Source organism: Leuciscus leuciscus, assembly GCF_965113295.1.
Source record: "Leuciscus leuciscus genome assembly, chromosome: 23".
NCBI lineage: Eukaryota > Metazoa > Chordata > Actinopteri > Cypriniformes > Leuciscidae > Leuciscus > Leuciscus leuciscus.
In genome coordinates this window covers 17,084,241-17,107,138 of record NC_138747.1, presented here as the reverse complement: position 1 = coordinate 17,107,138, position 22,898 = coordinate 17,084,241, and the positions used below count along the sequence as shown (strand labels likewise).

Below are 22,898 nucleotides of genomic sequence, written 5' to 3'. Positions count from 1 at the left end.
AACCAAAAGTTTAAGGGTTGGTCAAATGTTTCTTATGTTCACCAAGGCTGCAATTATTTTGATCAAAAATATAGAAATTTCAGCAGTTTTTACTCCTTTAAAAATCATTCTAATATGCTGATTTGGTGTTTGGAAACAATTCTTATTATTTTAAAACCAGTTGTGCCACTTAATATTTTTATTGTTTGATATATATATATATATATATATATATATATATATATATAGGATCTTTTAGGATTATTTGATGAATATAAATTTCAAAAGAACAGCATTTATTTAAAAAAAAATGTTACATTATAAATCTTTTATTATAAAATAATATAATTTGTTACATTATAAAACTTTTGATTTCAAGTTCCGATCTCTCTAACATGCCAAATATAAACTGTATCACACAAACCAAAGCAAGCTCTTTTGTTAATTTTGCAGAAGCTACCTAGAAAAGAAAAGAAAAAACTATTTGGAGTTGCTTAGTTTGTGGAATCTGAACATGAAAGAAATAGCACTTTTAAAGTTTTGCCTTAGGCTAAAATTCATTGTAAAGGCTAATTAATTAGTCGTTGGAATGTTAAACTAAGCAATCAAATCCCTATGACACATTTGCACAGACAGAGATCGGAGATCGACTGGACCTACACTTCTTTGGAATCCAACTGCTCCCATTAGTAGTCGCTACTCATTTGCATGAAGTTGACCTCTACTCAATGCTGCTACTTGTTCCCCCTGGAAATTGCCAGCTCTCATTGAAAATGAATGACATCCGCTTGCATTGGCAAGGCGAATCGCTGTTAGTGTGAACCTCTCTTTTGGCAGATGTGTGGCATCTTGTGCTGTTTTTTTACTGTCATGCCATGAGCGCTATGTTAAGACTGCATGTCAAATCTAAAAACTGTTCAAACGCGTCCCGATCGGTCACGTTGGTCAACAGAACCCAAAACCAGCCAAATTATAGTTAAGATCAATTTATGACCTATTTGAAGTGTCAAAGTGGTAGCTGCATGGACATAAATATCTTCATTTGTGTTTTGAAGATGAACGAAAGTCTTACGGGTTTGGAACAACATGAGGGTGAGTAAATGATGAATGAATTATACATTTCACTTTTTAACCATTTAGTTCCATAATAAACACATCAGACTTTGTACAATAAAAAAATAAAAATACATTAATATGTATTATAGGCCTATTTCATTACATTTTTGCTATCCCTACATGGAACATGTTCATTTGGTAAACGTTTTGGTATCCCTTTGTTTTTATAAAGGCAGTGAGTCTTAAAGCATCGACTAGGTGCCCTTTTCATGGTCAAACCTCTAAAAGATTAAACGGTTAAAACATCCCAGACACAGATAAGCCTAACTTTGTTTTCTAAAGCTGGTGCAGTAACCATGCAGGGTACTTTTTTGCCCAAAGCCAAAACATGGAAATTGAATATTGTTGAACAGCCCAAGTCCTGAAATTGTGGACATCGATTACATGATGGATGCAGGCTACACTAAAGCAAACTCCTCTGGCTCCAATCCTACACTGCACCTTCACAACTCGAAACAGATGCATATCTTTGCTTTGAAAGCACAATAGCTTGGCTTTCATTACATTTCAGATATTTTCAGATAAACTTCTGAGAACCACATGACAAATATGTCCAAAAATGGGTATGATAATACGCAAAAGCCTTGCAATTCATCCACACTGCCAGTGCAAAAGTAGTTTTTCTTAGCCCATCATGTTGTAAAAGGCCTGAAACAAATACAGAAGTTAAGAGGCTTATTAGAGGCCTCTATTTTCTTCCTTTCTCCAACAGCTTAGAGACAAACCAATCTCCGCCTCAAGACTAGCCACTCTATACTCAGTGTTTCTGTGGCAACACTCAAGACAGCCTGACAAAAGCGGTTTGGGCTAAAAATAGCATTTATTGCGGTTCAACATTATAGAATTTAGGGATTTCATAATGAACCATAATAAAACCAAAAGAAAAAAAACTATTCCACATCCAAAATTGCTTTAGCATAAATTAGTTTAACTTATTCGAGTCCATCCTGCTTCAGTTCTGAATGCAGCTTGGTTTTGAAAGTGCTCAAACTCACGCACCTTGATCCCTGAAACAATACACCCTGTTGGAGAGGAATTACCCAGAGAATAGTCAACAGACAAACTTATCTGCAACTCTTGTGAAGGGTTTGGGGGGGGGGATTTGTGAAGTGGTCCTGACTTGACAGGTTGGACTGACACTGCCAGACTAAATTACAGGTAATTTCAGCTTCAAAAAAAGGCAGTCAAAACTGCTGTCCCTTAAAGCACTCAGTTAGCTCAAGAACTCACATTAATAAGCATACATAATTATTTCTCAAACTATGCACGGCAAGCTCCAAAATCATGGTTAAATGAAAAATGACAAATAAAAAATTAACACTGAAATCATTCATTTTAAATGCTAAATTAAATTAAAACTAAAGTTTGACTGAATAGCTTTTGTAACTTTAATAATTATTCATCTTTATTTAATTTATACAGTGAAGATTATATGCAATGTTGTTTTACATTTGATTACTGTATTAGCACTGTTTATTTTATTACTTTAGATTTAAAATAAATACTGAAAACTGAAACTGGTCGTTTTAAATGTTACTCAAATAAGTCAATTATTTTAAATGCTACTTTAAATTAAAAATAAAATATAAAGTAAATTTAGAAAATGTATTTTTTTTTTTAATTTTGAGATTTGCAAATGATTACATTTAACAGTCTTTAAAAACAATAATAATTTAATAATACTGAGTTTAAATGAGTGTTAAATGATGGCAAAGAGCATCTAAATGTTAGAAAGTGGAAATATCAACTGATACAATTGATAAATTAAACAACAAAGTACATGGTACCGTATATACAGTGTTATAACTGCTTTTTGAAGCTGCTGTATAGTATTTGGTACAATATCGCTGTGCTTTACAAAATGTATTTTGCACAAATAGTGCAGACATTTCGGTTATTTTAGACATGAAAAATAGGCGAATCACTGCCAGAGTTAACCTTCAGCCATCCCATGATTCAATTACAGCTCGTCAATTATCCCGAGACCACGTGTGTGCGGGACTCAAGGTGCCTTGATGTTGACAAAAAAGGAAAGAACAAGAGAGCTATTTCTTGGCTTACCATGTGATCAGTTCTTGCTCCGATGTGAACCTTGCAGCGGAGGAGTCTCTACAGTCTGGACATAAAGAAAACACAGAACACAACTGTTACTTAGTGCCTTGTAGAAATGAGAGGTCAATAAATAAATCATGTTTTGATTTTAACCAATAAATTTGTTTCTCTTCTTTTTTCTTTTTTTTTAATGCAGAAGATGAGACACTGTTTTGAATTTCATGTGAAGATCATAATGATGAGTTAATGTGACATTAAGGTTTTTCTAAATAAAAACAAGGCTATTTCAATATTTGTGGGTACATTATCCCATCAACAACAATGCTGTCAAAAAAATAAATCAATAAAAAGATCACAGATCATAAATGCCCCATGCATGTGTAAGCAGGAAAAAAGCACATGGATTTCAGGCCTCATTCATATGTGGAAATAAATTGGATATGAATCGGATACATGCATTTGCGTCTTCCATGTAAGCCGACAGATTGGATATTCTTCTGTCAATGCGAGTTGTACGTCATTGAAAAGGCGACGGTGGCGAATGACGTCAACTCAGGTGGACACAAACCGGGATCACATAACTCTTTTCAATGGCGCAATGGAGGACAAAGGCTCAACGCAATGTTTTGCTGACCTTTAAAGATGGTACGAAAAGCAAAAGCTTGTATTATTTTGTCTATCTCTGTTGCAGATCGCACTGTTCTTCCTTTTCGACCAAAGCTTTTCCAGTATGCCTACCTTGGATTGTTTCGCCAAATGTATAGTGTGCAGATATTGGATATGGGTCACTTTTGAAAAAAGATGTAAGCTGGTCGTTAAAAAAACAAAAACAAATCTGATATAGTCAACAAATCTGAATTGGACATAAAGACCCGCAGTGTGAATGCGGCCTTAGATGGCTGTGACGAACAAAAATGTGTCTGCATGCTAGAAGTGCATTGGTAATTTTCACATGCTGCAATTTGTCTTCGATCTGGGAGTTGTTAGAAAATTGAAGGCAGTGCAAATCATTGCAAAAACAACCTCTATTCCTAATTCCTTGCTATTTGTCGACATGCTGTGCACAATTTTTGTGAGACTTCAGGACTTTAGCTTCAGAAAAACAACCCTGAATTTAATACAGAACCTATGATTAGTTGGTAAAAATGTGCAACAGCACAACAAGAAATGAAGGCTCTTTTCCCCTCAGGGTTTTTTCTGTACTGAAAATATTGGTAACACTTTATTTTAAATGGTCCCTTTTGAACATTCTGTGTACTATAAAGTAACGTTGCACCTATGTGTTAACTAACTCTCATTAGAGTATTAGTAGACTGTCTGCTTAATATCTGCTAACTCTTTATTGTGATGGTCCTCCAACAGACATTCTACTGACTATAAGTAACTTTGGAACTACATGTCAACCCTACCAGTCTACTAATACTCTACTAACACTCTAATGAGAGTTAGTAGACATGTAGGTGCAACGTTACTTCAACAGAATGAGTTAAAGGGACCATAAAAAAAAAAGTGAAACCAAAATATTTTGTCAAATGAACCATTAAGTCTTCGTGTACATGCAAAATAATAGACCTGACACTTTTGCAATGTGTAATGTTACTTTGTTGTTCATCTTATTACTAACTTTTCAAATCAGTCACTCAGTGACATTTTACATATACATTTGCAGATTTTTAAATGTAAAATAGTTATAAACACTTTGTTTTATGATCTGTCCTGGCAGTGATTATTTTTTATTTCACGAATAAACAGCATAAGGTAATATAACAAACTGTTTATTTGCATTTAATTTGGATTGATTCGAATGAACTGCTGAAAATGTTTTGCCGGCCGCGAAAACTAATTTTGTCCTGCCAAAGCCTTATTTGATCAGTTATTGTGATTTATGAGTGATGTAGATGACTGCTGCACTTGTGACAGGCCACATGTTAACTGAGAGAGAGAGAGAACGAGCAAAGAGCCCCTACCTAGTCTTTGCCCTCTCTCCCTCGCACATATTAATCAAAATCAGCAATGGTAAAAGGTCGGAAATCCGAATCCATGTTGCACGTGGCGCATTCAGAGGATTTTTTTCTGAATTACTGCTGGGTGTGAATTGTCCACTTCACGACCAAATGACTCCATTTACCATTCATTAAAATGAATCGGTTCAAACAACTGATCTGTCCAACACTGAACTCACAGAGACGTCACAGTCTGAATCAGTGTATAACAAATCATTTACTCAGAACACCTCTGAAATGAGGAGAAGTATGCTTACCCCATTTAACAAAGATTTAGCCTTAATAATCCACAGTATTTTCAGGTTATTTTTATATTGACAATGTGTAGTAAATTACCCATAAAATCATTTAGTTTAGAGACTGAAGTGAGGTGAAAACAGAACAAAGCACAAAGCAAGTTGTTGTTAGCTAGCTGCTAATTCTATTCTATTGTATAAGGTAGAAAATTAGACTATTAGTTAAAATAAACTTTTTAATGCTACTTTTTAATATTGATATGATAATATACCAAATTAATTATCAGGTCTAGCAAAGAAGGATCTTATCGTACAAAGCTATGAAAACCATTGGGGAAATCACAGCTTTATTTTTTGCATAGAGGGCAAGAAAGGATGACAGTGATGATGAAAAAAAATTAATAAATTGAATGAGCGACCATGAGTAAACAATGAGGAACAAAAGAAACCAACATCAAGCTAAGAGACAGAATTAAGAGATCATACATAATTTGAGATATCAAAATAAGATAAACAAAATCACAAACTGTTTTATTGCATTTAAATGTATTGTCAACATTGGGCTCGCAGATCACTCGGGTAGGCTACTTTTTACTGTGTGTGTGTGTGTGTGTGTGTGTGTGTGTGTGTGTGTGTGTGTGAGTGTGTGTCTGTCAGCCACCACAAAGACCATTTTTGACCCAGGAAAAACCCTGCCTTTGCCAAATCGCGTGCATTTTATTTTGTGCATTTATTAATCGTGCAGCACTACTGTAAAATAAAATAATAATAATAATGAAAATCCAACTATAAGCAACAGCAGAAATAAATAGGCCTACAATTGAGCAAAAATAGAAATAAAATAAGTAGTGCTTTTCAGGTTATTTAGGTATCTAACAGTAATTTTCAGGTACAGAAATGAAATACAGCAATCAAATGTAAAACAACATTGCATATAATCCTCACTGTATAAATTAAATAAAGATTAATCATTATTAAAGTTACAAAAGCTATTCAGTCAAGAGCAGTGAGTTATTTCCATGTCTTCTGTTAGACATGGAAACACATACAGACAAGCAGGAATATTAGGCTGCTGTCACTTTAAGACATAATGCACAGATCCAGTACTGAACACAAGCGTAATCTTTCTCGACTGTTTACGTTCACTTAAAACATAACCTACTGTTTGCTAGGATATTCGACAAGACGGGCATGTTGACAATTTTTTGGTGAATTTGACCGTTCAAGCACAATAATAGAAAGAGAAATCAATATTTGCACGTTGGTGGACACCGGTACGGTTCGATTTTTTTACGAGAACCCCTGGGCAAAAAAGAAAGAATAAATGTGCAAACCCCAAAATGGCAAAAAACTAAGCTTTTAATTGTCTTAACCACAAATTATTGGTCAGGAAATTAGCTAAATTTAAGCAAATGCACTACTTAAAAAACCATTGCTGTCTCAAAAAACATCAGAGACAGAATTAAGTTTTTGGCAGAATATAGGAAGTTGTCTGTGATGAATCACAATGAAACACAAGATGCATGGTGTTGCTCCAGAGTGCCGTCTCTGAAAATCTGCTGAGAAATATAATAATAAATGCCGCTCTACCACAGTGAAGCATGGAGGAAGAGGTGTCATGTGTGCGGAGTATTTTTCTGCTGGTATTGGTGAGCTACTTCACTGTGAAAAGTCATTTAATGCTTTGTAAACATTTGAACATTACAGAATGGCTTGCTTCCCACAAATGAAAAGTTGTTATCTATCAGATGATATTTTTCAACAAGACAATGCTCCAGGCCAAACTGCAAAGACAACCAAGAAGTGGCTTGAGAACAAGTCCATCAGTCTCATGTTTTGAGTCCAGATTTGAACCCTATAGTGAATATTTGGTCTCACATTAAACTCAAACAAACTGGGAGACATTTTTCAACTATCATGAACTGTTTGAAGCCATTAACATTGAGTGAAACAACATTGACACTTCTTCCAGTAAAAAGCTGCCTGCAAGTTTTACCTAAACGGAAAGGGGAAGGCTATTCCGTGCCAAGTTACTTTATCTGCAGTATTTTCTGTTTAAGACCATTAAAAATGTTGGCCCAATACTGTAGGCCTATATATATCTTATCAGCCATTTGCGGGTACTTGGAATGGAAAAGTTAGTGCTGACCTGCAAGTCCAAAACCGAAAAGTTTTTTAGCAGAGCATGATGTGAATATATAACCTTGAGATCATCTACGGCTCTTTAAAATGACTTCATGGCTTCACAGGAATGACATCAGCAATTTCATCTGATTGATAATGGGGTTTTATTAAACTTTCAAAAACATCCATTCAAGCCTAAACTACCAAACACGTGCAGTGCTACAAATGGAATATAAAACTGTATTTATCCACTGGGTGAATTCTCAAATTAATCATTGAGAAACTTACATTTTAAACACATTTTCTCTGAGACAAACACAAGTGTCTTGGCAACATTAGAGAACGTAATCCTCACCCTGTGGGATCTGGGATTGATTAGACTTTGATAGAGGAATCCTATTAGACGTGTTTCTGTTACTACCACCCATTTACAACGGACAGGCCGATGCGTATGACGGTGTCTCCATTTACTTTCTGGCTAGACTATCATTACAGCATATTTTTCTCGTACAACAGCATTTCACCATGGAGATGCCCTTTCCTGAACCTTGACTCTAACCCTTTTAGCGGTCCGGACTTGAGTCCGGTGAGAGCGGCGGTGCAGAATGAGAGAAAGAGTTTAATTGGGTCATCTGAGACCGGCAGAAGAGACGTGTGGGACTGATGAAGGTCAACAGAGGCAAAACACGATAAGGTTGCATGCGCTAAAAACTGCTTGTCGGAGGGAAAAAGAGTTGAGGAGGCACAATGGTCGAGAGGCCAGAGAGAAGTGAACAAAGGCCACAAAAGAGAGCCGAGGACATAATTATTGCAACTAATTGGACACAAAGTGTGAAATTATATCAAAGCGTGTTCGCTGCAACAAGAAACTGCAAATGACACCTTGAAAGTTTGGCTTGTATTTAAGAGTGAAAATGGCGGCGCCCAAGTGTTTTTATATATTAAAATTAGGTGTACATGTGAGTGAATTATGATACCTGATCGAACTAATGAACTATGTATAGCGACATCAGAATAAAGTTGCACAACTGCACTCTTAAATAAAAACATTAGTATAAAAGCTTTAGGAGTTGATTTGACTTTCAGAATCAGAATCTGGCATCTTACTGACTAAAGATGATTGATTTTCTGTGTTATACCAACACATGAACACTTGATTGAAAATATGTGACCGGTGTTCACACTCCATTTCATGCACATGCTAATGCTTGCAATGATTTTGCACTGGGGAAATACCAAACTCTCAATCAGTAAACATACTGGGGAACTGAGCCATTTGGAATAGCCTGAGGGAGATACTGGATCTTGGAGAGAGATAAGTCAAATCACTATTATGTTTAAGGAAGCCGCTCACAGAATATATTGTTTTTCCAGACCATGTGTTGGTATTGGGTGCAGGAAAGCAGGATTTCAAGATAGAGAGATGCCATTGACATGTGTTATTCCACCTACAGGCTAAACAAAAGAAACATTCATGTCAGAGTAATGGCTGTTAGCCTGTGAATGAGCTGTGATGGTGCAGTGGCACTAGTGATACTCCACAATGGAGCAGGGTTTATTATTTTCTTAAATAGACATCATGTCCAAAAAAAAACAAAAAAAACAAGAGTCTCACTTTCTGGCACATGCTGTACTGCAATGAAAAATCATGGTAAAACTGAACAGCAGATTTTCTGTACTATAATTTATTGCAAACTTAGGTTATAATTACAGAGGTTATAGATTAATTGAGCAAAACTAGATGCACCAACTATTTTCTCATTGATAAACTAAACCTGCGCTGGAGGAACACCTTCCTGCAGAGTTTAGCTTAACCTTGCTCCAACACACAAGTCTGACAGTTTCTAGTAATACTGAAGACCTTGATTAGCCAGTTCAAGTGCATTTAATTAGGGTTGGAATAAAACTTTGTTGGATGGCGTCCTTCCAAGAGCAGAATTTTACACCATTGATTCGACTTTAAACCTATTTTTGCTTTAGCTGTAGAATTTTTATGTGGTTAAAACTTAAGGTGATACATAAAAGACAACTTCTTGCAGAGACTTTTCAGCTTAGCATCTCTCCAATAAGTTGCATCTTTAAATCCATACCCTTTAAAGTATCATCACAGCAGCCATTAAAGCACCACTAGGTATGTGATCAGCTTAAGACAAAAAAAGAAGGAAAACCCCTATGATCCCTGGCTAGCATGCTATGGATGTCCCGCAGATGGCGCTGCGCTCAGTGCGCTGACAGAGGTAATCAGTCTATGAAAAAAAAATAATATTCCAAAATGTAACATTTTGCAGTTTTAGTAATTGTTTAAGACCATTTCATAATACAGTATTTCAATCATAATACAGTAACGGAAAAATCACATTTTGTGAAATATTCACCAACTTTCAACAATAATTGTAAAACAATAACTGTCAGACTGACCGTAAATTGCCAGAAAAGCTAATCATTCAGGGAAACGACGACTAGCCGATTAGGAAAATATGTTGATTACCAAAATCCTTAAAGGCCCACTGAAGTGCCTTGAAACACGCAGCATTATTCAGTATGCTGATAATTTCCACTGAAACAGGAAGACAGAGTGGGACATATTGAGCAGCTCCTCCCCTTTTTTTAAAATAGCCAATAGCGTTTCATTTATATCTCAGCTCGGTCAGAGCCGTTGAGCTTTGGCAAAGCTGCATTTGACAGCTTATGACAGCCAGATTCCCCTTTTAGATTTAATATGAAACTGTTACTAAAGCAAAACAGCTAACGTAATCATGCTGAGAAAGTGTAGTTTGAAAAGTGTGTCATTTATATTGGCACAAGGCTGTTATCTCTTCTACTCATCAGTGCTGTTTCTAATGATGGGTCTGTCTAACCGTTTCTCCTCCTAATCTCCTCCATCGCTTTAAAATATGCCATTCCGTGCAGAATTCAAACGGGTCCGAGTGCGATATGTTTTGTCTGGTCTGTGCCAACTAGCGCATATGATTCGGTCTGTGCTGTCGCGTCTCTGGAGCGGAGCAGACTGTGTGCGCCCTTGTGTGACACTAACGTGAAACCAGACTTCATTCGCCCCAATGGAAAGCATATTTACACTGTCTGGAACATTCACTATCCCCTATATAGTGCATTGTGTGCCATTCACCATTTAGAAAATAGTCAATTGTGTGAACAAGTGACCGATATCAGCCGCAGCTTCATCGTCTATTTATAATGTAGGGGGCGGGACACTTCACATTCTAGAGATCATTTGATTGGACAGAAAATCTGATGAGAAAGCTGAAGTAATGCGTGATGTCATCAAAATCATTGATCGAATTTCTTCATTTTTTTGGAGCAAACTAGCTTATAGATAACCTTAAGGCTAACATTTTCATACTAAAAGTCAAAACCCTTTTTTTCCATGGGCGGGATAAAGTCATTCCAATCATGTGATCAGAAACTTCACATTCCTGATCGAAATATTCCTAGATTTCGCAATGGGTCCTACATGGATTCGGCATGATGAACGAAAAATGCAGCTTGGTTTAAAAGTGACGTCTGCGTGAACTGTGCTTCATACATAGCTACTCTATTGACAATAGACAGTGGACATTTTTTGCCTGTGAAATGTCATCAAAATGTTGCTAACGTGACCACACCTTCACTACAAAACCACAATAACAATTTCACAAATGTCAAAAATTTTAATCATGCTGATCATTGAAAGATCTGACGCCATGCTCTCTTGCCTTCAGCAAAATATATAATTCCTCCGTCCTGATGCCACGTGACTGATGTGCTTGGCCCTTTTACTCTCAGAGAACAGATACTGTGATCTCAACTTAGTAAGACGAGGTTTCCCGTTCCCTATACTGAGTGCAAGTACCCTAATTATATAGCCTGTCTATCCAAGCATTGGTCTAATGGACAAAAGTAATTATGCTAAGTGACAGTGGTCCTTCTTCACAATTGTTAAATGCATATTTGGTCTAGACAACATGGCTATCTGACAGATAATGGTCTAGTCAAAATGAGCGATCAACTGAAAGAAACATCTTGACAGTGAAAAAAAAAAAATCATAAATAGAAAAAACTCTCTTCAAACAAGAAGCAGACAGATAATGTGCCATCTCTGTCTGTCTACACTGTGTGTGCCAGAGAATAATCTCTCTCTCTAAACTTACTGATAAAAACTAGCATAATAAAAACACATGCAGATACCGCATTACTGGAGTTGTATCAGATGAAATCTCTGAAGAAAAAGGGTGGGTTGCACATTAAGGGATTTCGACAAATGACAAAGCCGTTTAAGTTATGTCTAAGCTTATATGATCACAATATCGATTTCATGATTCCGTCATTTTTGTTTTAAATATGATTTTTATATCAACAATTCTCATCACCACAATATCACACAGAACTTAATACTAGCCTAACTAACATAAGTAAAAAAAAATATTCAAAAAAATAAAAACAAGCTCAGCGATAAAATGGGAACAAAGAAACTAATTACAAGCATTTGGACCAAAACTACAACAGAACAAATGAAATATTCCTAGAGCTAGAAGTTTTTCAGGTAGGTCTAAGAAATACAACAAATTGTGTAAAGCAGTGGTTCTCAAACTTTTTAGTGTCGTACCCCCCTAACATCCTTCTCTCTCGCTGCAGTCACACCTTTTTCATTAAGGGACAAAAATTTCCCCCTTAAATCTATTTTTTACCTTTATGATCACAATATCGATTTCATATTGTGAAATACACAGATTCGTTCACACAGCGGTGAACGAATCTGTGGCTTTGAACATTTTTGTTTAACATTTATTTTAATAAATGTTAAACAAAAATGTTCAAAGCCACAGATTCGTTCACCGCTGTGTGTTGCTCTTTCATTGGAACTATTATTTTGTTGCAAAATAGAGCAAAAAACAACAATGAAAAAAAATAGTTCATCAAATGAAAGGGTAATATTAAGCGTTTCATTTTAAACAATATTGTATAAAATCATTGTTACATTTGCAATCATGTGGATATTCGGGAAACATTGCATTCTTGCTCGTATAATATACGATCAACATTAAAAACAAGAACTCACACAGGGTATGTTCTTTTATCGAAGAGGGTTTGAATCTTAAATCGATCTCTATGCACAGTCTGTGTCTATATTTGTTCTTTATGCTAGTAAGTGATAAATCCCCACTTTTACAAAATGTACATCCGATTCAAATTGTTTCTTTGAGGTCATGATTCGATTAAAAATCGATTCTTGATTTTGAATTAAAGTTCAATTCAATATATGTAACGGATGCCAGCTAGTAAGAACTGTGCAGGTAAAACATCACTTCCCTGATCTCAAGAGGCGTTTTAGCGACTAAAGCTAGAGCTAGCGGTCTTTAGCCTCCTTGTTAGAGCGCCCGCCTCCCACGCCAGAGACCAGGGTTCGAGGCCCGCACAAACCGTGGCAAGTAAAGACCTGAGGGATCACATGCCCCACCAGATTAGATTGTAGTTTACCGTTTTGTGTCACTTTTCTTGACTGCGGTAGACAGTTTAATAGGTCTAGAAGAAAAATTAGGTATCGGTTCTGTATGGATTCCGCAGCACGGACGCAGCAGTTCTTCGTGTTTAAAATAGATTGGAAATGTGCTGAAATGAATGAATAATATAACATATAGGCTAGACCAAATTTTAATCTGGCCTGCAGAGGAACACAACTGCGGTTGCCTGATATCAAGACACGTAACCCCTCAGTCAGAGCTCCACACTTGCGCAAAACAGAAATATCTGATAAGTGTTTTACTTATTTTTCTCAACCTGGCAAACCTGGCAACCACATGCACACGCTCTGTCTCCTCTGTGGATAAAAGTGCTGGCTTTCTGAAAACATCAGTAAGCTTGCAGTTTAGCGATCTGCAGTTCGATATTCTATTCACAGAAAAGTGAAATACATCAAGTCTGTGTTCATTTACGGGCCTGAGAGAGAGATTGTGCATGTATGAATTACCTCAGTCTGCAGCATTTCTCTATTAACAGTGAAGTGGAGAGTTTAATTGCTTGAAAAAAAATTGATGTCACGAACTCCTTGCAGAGAAAGATAATTTAGCTCTTCAGTGGTGAAGCTATTTTATTGATAAAAATCGCAGGGCAGTGTTGAGAAGTTTCTGTGTTGATGATTTTTTCTGTGTGCGTGCAGCGCGATCTGTGTGAGTGACTGTGTGAGTGTGTGTGCGTGAGCTACAGTGAAGAAAGCACATTACTTTACAACACTTCTAATTTTTGAACAATTTTACTTAAATGTAGATAGTCTGTTAATTTGTGCAATGATAACCTACAAGCAATTATTTTAATTAATATATTAGAATGAGTAAATTATTATTTATGTACTAAACAAGAAGAAAACAATCAGAATATCGTACCTGGTGGGAGTGCCAAATGTTAACATGAAACCTATATTGTTACAGCAGTGTTTCCCCTACAATGTAGATTTTCAGCGCCGCTGCAAAATCTTCACATGATCAGTAATATCACGAGACATTCACGCCTAAAAACACTGAAACATCATGGCGACCGGCGGCACTGCTAATGTGATGGCTCTGAATCCATTTGTGCCATCCACTGAATCCACTGAATCCAAAGGAGGAAAGAGCAAATGGAAATATTTTTGATTAGGCTAATGTCACGTTGCCATAAGGGGCCGTTCACTTCACGTTCACGTGCAAATATTTCAAATGTGGGCGCGCGGCAAGCGCACTCATATAGAAGCGACGCGGCGCGCTCGCTTTCTCAGGCGCGCCTCTCTTCATGGTTGCATAGCAATGACAGACACCACGGGAGAGCGAGTAAGCGCTTGTGGAAAGGAGAATGCGGTACGAACTTTTCTCCGTTGAAGTCTATGGGGTCGCTGTGTCCATTTTTTTTACTGTCTATGGAAAATATGCCGTCCCGCCCCTCCGTGTTCGGCGATCAGGTTTCATTCTCGCGCAGCTTGTTTAGTAACTTCACGTGCGGGTCTTCCGCTCCATGTTTGCGCCGCGCTCTCCGTTCCGTGCGTGTGTCCGCGCACTGCGCTCTCTGCTCAATGTTCCGCTCCGTCTTTGCGCTGCGCGTTCTGCTCTGTCTTAACGGCCCAAACGCTCCAATCATGTTGGCTACCGATCACGCACTGGAAAAGCAAAGTCCGCTCAAATAACGTGAAATTTCTCAGTAATAGACTTCTGTTTGCTGAGCTGGTATAGCCATGCTGGGCAAGAATGGTAAAATGACCTGCTCTGATCACATGCTCTGGCAATAATAGCTTTGTATGACTATACTTTTATTTTGATAATTAGTCAACAAATAAATCTGTTAAAGTTGCATAGAACTGAATGAAGAATAACATATTGTTTTATATTTTAATATAGGGCTATTTTCTGTCCAATTTGTGTGGACATTTTTCTTTCCCCCCCCTTTTTTGTGTGTTGTTTAATTTAATTAGTGATTCTACATTTAAATATGAATGATTACAAGTTTGGGGGAAATGCGATTAATTGCGATTAATCATAGCAAATTGTGCGATTAAGTTATTTTTTATCGATTCCCAGCCGTAATATACTTCTTTTTTTATTTTATTTTTTTTTATTTATTTTTACTTATTGCCCCTTTCTTACATTTGAGCCCCTGCCCCTGATGAACTCTTTGCACTTCCCTGGAAGTTAGTGAAGTAAAATAGGCTATGCAAGCTAGTCACCTTTTAAACTAATGAAAAGTTTCATTTGGATTTTAATGTTCAAAATGTCTACAGGATAAAATAAATGAAAGTACAGGTTACATGATGATGTATCTAAGTGCTAAAGTGTGTTACAAAAAAGATCAGTAGTGCAGGTGAGGGAGGAAAGAGTTTCATTTTTCCACTATCAATTTCTACCTTACATCTGAAAATTAACACAAAAGAAAAACAAATAACAATAATCCTGTCCTAATCCTGTTTGTGACCAGTTCAAGGTACGTGCTGCAATAATCATGTCTCAAAATATCCATTTCTATCCACAAAACTTGCCAGAAATCATGGTTTAAGGGGTAATAAAAAAAATAAAACAATCTTACGGGGATACATGCCCCCGGACCCCCCGCGAGCGGCTTGGTAACAACCTCCGGCATGTAACAGCACCGCTGCTGAAAAAATGTATAGGGGAAACACTGTACAGTGTTACAGAGGCCCTTCATAATGCAGAGGGGAACTATAGTTAGCAACGCTACTATAGCATGCAGTTTTTAAAGGAGCTGTATGTAAGAAATGTATTTCAATTAATCATAAAATGGCCCTGATATGTCACTAGACATTAAGAAATCATGTTCATTTCAAATACTTATATCACTGACAACAGTAGTCCGGCCAGGATATTATCATTTAAAAAGTGAAGTTGCAGCCCTCAGCTGATGTTGATGTTGTCATCTTGTGTTTTGGCCTGAAGCGCCACCCTCCACCTATCTACCAATCACAAAGTCAGTAGTGTTTCAGCATCCGGGTTGCCAGCTCTGCTCTAGTTACCACAGCTGCAGCTACAAACGTTCCTGCTGGATCCTGCAGCCTATCTGGCAACCTCGAGTCAGGGGGGAGGGGGAGGGGATACACCGCTCTACAGTAATTTGAAAGTGATTGCAGTACCAGTTTTGGCCACAATCTTACATACGGCTCCTTTAATAAACAGCTGTTATACTAAATTCTGTTGAGGTGAAATTTAGTGCAGACCCATATCATGATATATATTGTATCATGGCCTCTGTATCAGGATACGCATCATATTGTGACTTTGTTGCGGATACACAGCCCTAGAATCGAGTAATCAGTCGATTATTTTGATGATTAATCAAGTGATCAGATGATTTTTTGTGGTAATAAAATAGACTGGTAATGAAATACATATATAATGGCAATGAGGCAATAATTATTAGTTCAAATAAAGTATCAAAAGCAAGTAATCATTATGGTTTTGTTGAATAACACTGGAAAATACATAATGTAATATACATAAAATACACGTATCTTACTGTACATAATGTATTATAGCAAATGCCTGCAGAGGGCGCAAACGGCCTGGTGACTGTTGTTGTTACACTTTACTGCCAATCAAATCCTTGTTTAATATTGAGCAATCAACATTTAGGCTAATTCAAATGTCCACTTAATCTTAACGATAGAAATGAAACAGCCACTCTAATTTCTTGAACAAAAACATCAAAACGAGGGTTTAAACTTTTATTTTGAAATCGCGTTCACATATTAAGAAACATACTGATGTATTCTCCTGTGTTGATGTAGGTTTATATGATTTACGTTACAAATCTGGTGAGCAGAGATGGAGTTTGTTAACCAAGCTGCTTGTATGCACTCCACGCATATAAACGCATTACTTTGCTATGGAACACAAAACGCATCAGACTGTATATGCGTTCCCAAATGCACGCTATTGGAATCCCCGACAAACAGCACATAGAGACTTAGTATGTGTGGAGCAGCATTTACTGTGAATGGAGCCACTATGGGACGCTGCAGAAACACGTAACCTGCACGCATGGAAATAATTAAAGAGTTACGCTTCACCCATTTTGATTTCACAATAGCACTATGCTATATTATAATTAGGGATGGGGCCGATCCGATCCAGTATCGGTATCGGGACCGATACCAACGTAATTCACGTATCGGATTTTCCCGATCCAACCTGCGGAGATATCCGATATCCTTGAGTCATGTCTGCGCTTTAACGTTGTCTGCTGAAATGACTCCAAAAGTGATTCCCGCCGGCTAGTCTGCTAGCTGGCTGCAAACTGCGGAATGGATTTCCTGAACGGAGGCGCGGCTCAATGAGACACAGAGTTATGAGACACGCCACGGCTCAGGAAATCCATTCCGCAGTTTGCGGCCGCTGTGTGGAAATTCTTCACACTGGAAACACCGCAGAGCAAGACAGCAAAATGCAATGTTTGCAAAGCCGTAATTCAGAGCTCGTTGAAGCTCCCACGCGTCGTACAACACAACGAATGCAATCAAACATTTAAAAAAGCACCACGTTACTGTGCGTTCACACCAAACGCGAATAGCGCGTCAAATTCGCGTCTGCCGCGTCTAGTTGGACGCTTGAATATTTTGAATCCATTCGCGCGCCCAGAGCGAAATTGACGCTCGTAAAAAGCAAAAGTTTGAAGCGAAATTGACGCGCGTCTGAGGCGAAATCCGCTTGTCTGTTTGCACATGGCTGATGTTGATCGAGCATTCATCGAGAGAGTTACAGCATCGGAGCGAGGATCACCCTTTAGATAGTGTGTGTGTGTGTAAGATGTTTACACTTGCACTTTTCTTATATTTCAAGACTCAAGTATTTGACATTTTGGGAATGTAATAAATATTGACATGACCTACAGTTGCATATTTGTTTTCAGAATGGGATTTTTCCTGTTAACAGGATTTACTGTTTTTCTGACTTCCTTTTCTGACCTTATACTTACCATACATGCATAAATATGTAGGCCTACATATCATACTTGCCTGTTGAGAGGAGTTTATTTCAGCATCATATAAAATAAACAATAATGATAATAATAATATTAAAGCAAACACAGCTCTGGTATCGGAATAGTATCGGTATCGGCCGATATCCAAATTCAGGTATCGGGATCGGATCGGAAGTGAAAAAATGTGGATCGGTGCATCCCTAATTATAATGTTTAAATGGGTTTAATATTTCGTGCAGCCTAGGGGTAGGCGATCTGACAAGTTTATATTGTGACTGATCCTAAAGATGTCCAAAATCTACTTTTCAAGCGAATCATAGAGATTGTGATCTTTCACGTCCTCTTTTATGATTGTCGTCCGTGGAATGTGCCACTTCTGGTATTTTGTCAGTTAATCGACACAGGTAAATAGCACAAAAGAAAATTCTAATTTAATCAAGGAATCAAGACAGCCCTACAGAAATGAGATGCTCTTTTGCTGCTTATAGCGCATGAATGGTCTGAAATAAATTGTTTTGAATCATCAAGGCTTAAAAACACATTCAAATGATAAGCTTTCGTGACTGCGCAGCACGGCAATGTCACGTGAGGATAACCACGATAAGAGACAATAATGCAAGATCTCTACTGGTTGAAAAAGTTCTACCGGTTTATCATGTCTACTGGTATATCGGATATATAATTTTGGATATAGCATCAAACCCTTACAAGTTGCTCGACAGTCCCCCCCCCCTTTTTGGCCACAATGCAATGTATCCATAATAAAGCAGCAGCACGGTACAATAGATCATTTAACTTTAATGGTCATTCACGGTCAACAGAAATGCATAGAGATATTGAAGGAAAAAAAAAATATTTACTTCAATCAAAAAAAATTATCTCCCAGGATTCATGTTCATTTCATTTTTTCCCCCTAAAAACAACCAAAGCTCATTAACTGATCATTAACCGTTAACCGACAAGATTGTTAAATTAGAATTAAATTAAATTAGAATAGATAAGTGTCTGTGTCCCATTTGTTTTCCAGGGATTTAGTTTTACATGCGCAAATAGCAGCATTAACAACAGAACATGAGGATTCCCACACTGTCACATCACGCACATGCAGCGCTTCTGTTAATGGACAAAAGCAGAGTAAAATAATATATAAAAGGAGTAAATAGGCCTGCACACAAAATACATTTCACTTAAATAATTAACAGATTAACAAAGCGAAAAACTGTGCAACAAGTAATATAGCCTATGCACTCTTGCATTCCATGTAAAAAGTCTGGCAAGTAAAACAAAAACAAAAAATACTAATGGCGACTGGAGCTCCAGTGTGGTTGTATGAGCATCCCTACTCAAGCTAGCTGAAAAAAGCACACTCATTGATTGCTTTTCACTGTCTTTTATACTCTAATCCATGCTGCTCATGAGATTTGAGAAATGCATCAATAACTCAAAACCTGAGCCAGAGAGATGAATTAACCACCTTGATCCAATTCTTTTCTGACATTAGAAATGCATTAGAAAATCCTGTGTGCACTGCAAAGAACCCATGAGGTGAATGTATTCAGAAGTAAGAGATAAGAGTAACCAATGATCCTCCACCATCCAGACCGGCCAACAAATCAAGATGCATCGAGTCATACTACGATTTGTCTCAGGCTCATGGGAGTGTGTCAATGCACAGGAAGACACTTCCAGGGATCTCCTCCCCCACCTCTGGTAACAATGCAGTGCTTCTTTCAGGGAATTACACTGTTCTGTTAGCCGTGCTGGGTTTGCCATCCAATTTAACAAGAAAGCCACTTTTGATTTGCAGTTTGCTGGCAGAATTTCAAACTTGAACTTTATAGCATATTCATTCCCTGGATGGCATCCTTGAAGTTTTAAAGCAAATGTCGCTTTGCAGCATCAGCAAAATATTTATTCTTGCAGAGAACAGCAATCGAGACAAGAAAGAAATTACATGGGGGGAAAAAAACGCTGTAGCAACTAGGCTCAAAAACTTTCACAGGTCTCCCAGACCTAATCCAAGTACCATCTCAGACCGCATCAGAGGAGACCCCAGGCACTTCTGTATTATTATTTGAATACATGCATGAACACACATAGTCCTATCCCAGACACTCTAAAAATAGAAATGTGTGTCAACTGCTGAACTTCCACATTCTTCATTTGATAAAACCATGTATGGGTCTGGTTCATGAATGCATTAAAGCAAAACTAGGTTTACAAGAGTCTGATGGATGTTAAAAGGAAAGCTACACACGCCAATGGTTTGTCTGTAAAACTCAAAAAGGATAAGATTAACATATTAGTAGGGATGCAAAGGATGCACTGATCCAATATTCAGAATTTTTGCTGGTTTAGGTATCGATCAGAATGATGAGTGCCAATCCAAATCCGATACTGTGCATACTTGGGGTGCGATGCAGTCAATGATAATATCATAATTGTTGTTTTAACGATATGCGATCTGACATTAGAGAATATCTCACTTTACAAAAACACATCCAGAGAGCGCACGCATGCTCTACGTGATGTATTCTAGTAGGTTAGAGTAGTGCGTGTGAGCATAGAGTGCACGCTTTCACTGTGTGATTTAGTCTATCAAAATGCATCTATAATGCCCCCAAGATTCAAGATAAGGGGCAAAAATGCCCCTGTATGACTTTTATATTTATAGAATTTAATATAGTTAATATCACATGAAGAGTGCTCTTTTTTTCTCTCCAAATATCAGCACAATTACAAATGTGATATTGATTTTAGACAACAGTTCAATAAACAAGTTGTTAATATTAAGTGACTTACATTTTAGACACAATATTGCCTTTTTTTTAATCCATTTTGCCAACGTACATAGTTCAAAACAAAGCCACAGGACTGTTTTGCCTCTGAGCAACACACGGCGGTGAATGACCGAATCGTCTGAATGAATGATTCAATGACTCACTCATTAAGACAGTCAAATGCTTTGTTCCTGAATGAATCAGCTGTTTGAATGAGTCAGTTGAATCTCAATGAGCACGTTTATATGCACACCAGTATGCTGATAACTCACAAAAATCAGCTTATTGAAATAACCTGTTATCCGGGTTTACATACAAACCAAGAACCCGACAACGCAAGGAAACCGCGTTTACAAGACTTTATTAATAAATCAGGTTTTTCCCAGTAGTGAGACGTCAAAACCTAACATTTTGCGTATCTGACTCAGAGTATTTCATTTGTTTAAATAAAGCATTAAAAACAGAAGAAGAATATTGCAATATGTCAGCGGAAAACTTACGGCCAGTGCCGGCCTGAGCCTTTTGGGGGCCCTAAGCAGAATTTGATTTGGGGGCCCCCTCCCACCACGCAGAGTCACCTGTGCTTGACGATTATTGACACAATGTCACGCTATAATGTTACATTATAAATTGAATACAATGAGGTTATGTATTAATAAAGAATAAATACTTAATAAAAAATAGATACTTAAAAAAGTTTTAAGTTTTTCTTTACTCTTTTACTAACTCTTGGAAACTTCTGAAAACAAACTGTCACAAAACATATAAAAAAAATTATTTGCAAAATATCCTCCAACGTTTTGCAACACTTTGCAGTTTGAATGATGTCTTGTATGAACATGACGGAGTATGTTTTTATGTTTCCACTGTCCGATCGCGCCCGCGACTCACACACACACACACACACACACACACAACATATTCCAGCTTTGTAATCTTCCACTGTGATGTTTCCAAGCACATTTTTGCGCGTGTGAAGAGGATGATTTTTTTCCGTCGATATTGGAACATGAGTGAAGTACAAAGCCTAAGAATAGTTTACCATCCAAATCCATCACGAATGTTGAAACATTTTTATTCTAATGAGAGCGATACGTGAGCCCAACGCTACTTACTTTCACTTTCGCTTTAAATTATTTCGTTTTGGCTTGTTTATAGTTATTTTTTTATTCTTGTTCTGTTCTGAATATCATTACATTTAAAGGACAAATCATTGATCAAATCAAATATTTGTGACATGGCTTAACATTACTGTGACTTTGCGCACAAATTGTCTATGCACGCGAGGTTATGCACATGACTCAAACACTGGCAGACACAGCAGCAGTTGTAGGCAGGTATATTGATCATGAAATCAGAATTTTCTTGTCTTGAATTATTAATCCTTTCATTCATTTATGTCACTTTATGACAGTTAATTAATATGTAAAAAAAATTTTTTTTAAAACTCGATTGGGGGCCCCCTGGTGTCTCACTCATTAACAGTGACTTGCTGCCAACTACTGGTGGTTTTAATTTCATATTTAAAGTATATTTTCATTTTTACAATAATTTCAAATATCAATATTCAACGTTTTATGTTTAGAACATCAAAACATTATTTATGCATTTGAACCTGCAGGTTAGGCTAAATGCATTCATGTCGCCTCTGAGCGGCAGTAAACAGTGTAAAAACAGTGTGCAGCTTCTGTGTTTCCTCTGCATTGCAAAGATGAATTTTGTTGATAGGGATTTCATTTGATTTGTAATAGCCCTATTGTGTCTTATTACTCTAATTGAATTTATTGATTAAATGTAAGAATTTTGATACAAAAGATGATGCATACATTTAATTAGGTTATAAAAAATGGCTTTATAAAAGGTAAAATGCTCATAAAAGGTAAAATTCTATTTTAACGTATTGGAAAAGATCATTTCACCACCGCACAGAATATGAAGAATATCAAAAACTTTAGGAGTCAGCTGTCCACGGCAGGCCTAAACCTGCCAAGGTACCAGCACAATAACATACTCAGCAAATTATTGTCTAAATATTGTATTATAAATAAAACCCCAGAAAATAGAGATATCATTTTTTGTTAATATTGCACACCCCTAGTGCATAATCATGTTTTTCGCTGTCAAAGCTCCACAAAGGCAAACAAAAACATTATAAA

General features: G+C 37.1%; 1 protein-coding gene across 2 annotated transcripts in view; it reads right to left on the bottom strand.

The window, feature by feature from the left end:
- tbl1xr1a (TBL1X/Y related 1a) overlaps positions 1–22,898 on the bottom strand; it is a 65,736-nt gene that overhangs the window by 29,888 nt on the left and 12,950 nt on the right. For both annotated transcript variants that reach the window (XM_082156261.1, XM_082156262.1), the window contains exon 2: positions 3,157–3,211. The gene's annotated coding sequence lies outside the window, so the exon portion shown is untranslated. The remainder of the gene's footprint in view (positions 1–3,156; positions 3,212–22,898) is intronic.